Source organism: Condylura cristata, unplaced genomic scaffold (assembly GCF_000260355.1).
Source record: "Condylura cristata isolate star-nosed mole 26May11 unplaced genomic scaffold, ConCri1.0 scaffold00020, whole genome shotgun sequence".
In the NCBI taxonomy this organism is placed as follows: domain Eukaryota; kingdom Metazoa; phylum Chordata; class Mammalia; order Eulipotyphla; family Talpidae; genus Condylura; species Condylura cristata.
Genome location: NW_004567121.1, coordinates 39431264 through 39432210, shown reverse-complemented (window position 1 = coordinate 39432210; position 947 = coordinate 39431264).

Genomic DNA, 947 nt, shown 5'->3' with positions numbered 1-947 from the left:
GACAGCTGTGAGAGGCCCGGCCTGGGGTCCCGCCTGAGTCCCCAGCATCTGCCTGGGCCCGGGAGCTCGCTGCCGGCTGATTGCTTGTGACAGCGCAGCTGTGTGGGTGGGCGGGGCGCGCCGACTGGGGGGCCCTGGGCTGCGGGACCAGGCCGCCCTCCACCGGAACGGGGTCCGCCCCTCCGGGCCGAGCACATGGGCCCAGGAACCTGCTGGGCTGCGCTCCCGGTCCTCAGCTGACCACACGCATGAGGCTCTCCAGGAGCCGCGTCCGAGGGGAGCCCGGCGCCTGGACACTGCGGCGACGGGTCTCTGGGACGAGAGGCCAGCTGGGGACGGCCGGTGTAAAGTCAACCAGCAAACACCAGCTCGTGGGAGGCCGCGGCCGCGCAGAGCCGGCCGCGGGGCCCAGCGGCCCCTGCCGCACGTCAGGCCAGACGAGCTGGCGAGGGGCAGAGGAGCGGCAGGGCCCGCCCCGGCCTCGCGCGCACCCCGGGGCCCGGCCTGGGGCACCTCGCCGAAGCGCATCTCTGTGTGAAGGAGCCCGGAGCCCTCAGCGCCAGGCAGAAGCGGTGCCGCCCGCTCGGGCGAAGCAGCTGCGGCCCTGGGTGCCGCAGCCTGAAGGCCAGTTGGAAGCGAAGGCGCCGCGCAGCGCATGTGGGAGCCGGTGCGGCCATCTGTCGTCCCGCAGCGCGAGGCCCAATTTATCGTTTAGTTTCTGAAGTCTAATAACCGCCAAATGTTGCACCAGACCCCCTGGCTCGCTCCCTGAGCACGTGCGTGGAAATGCGTCTGGGGAGGGGAGACGGACGCTTTGCACCTCAAAGCCGGCCCCACCGCCCTCACTTTCCAGAAAGACCTGGAATACCGCAAGCTCGCTGTCCGCAGGGGCCCGAGTCCACGGGGAGCACGGCCGGGCGGCAGGTGCGGACGTGCGCGCAGGCGCG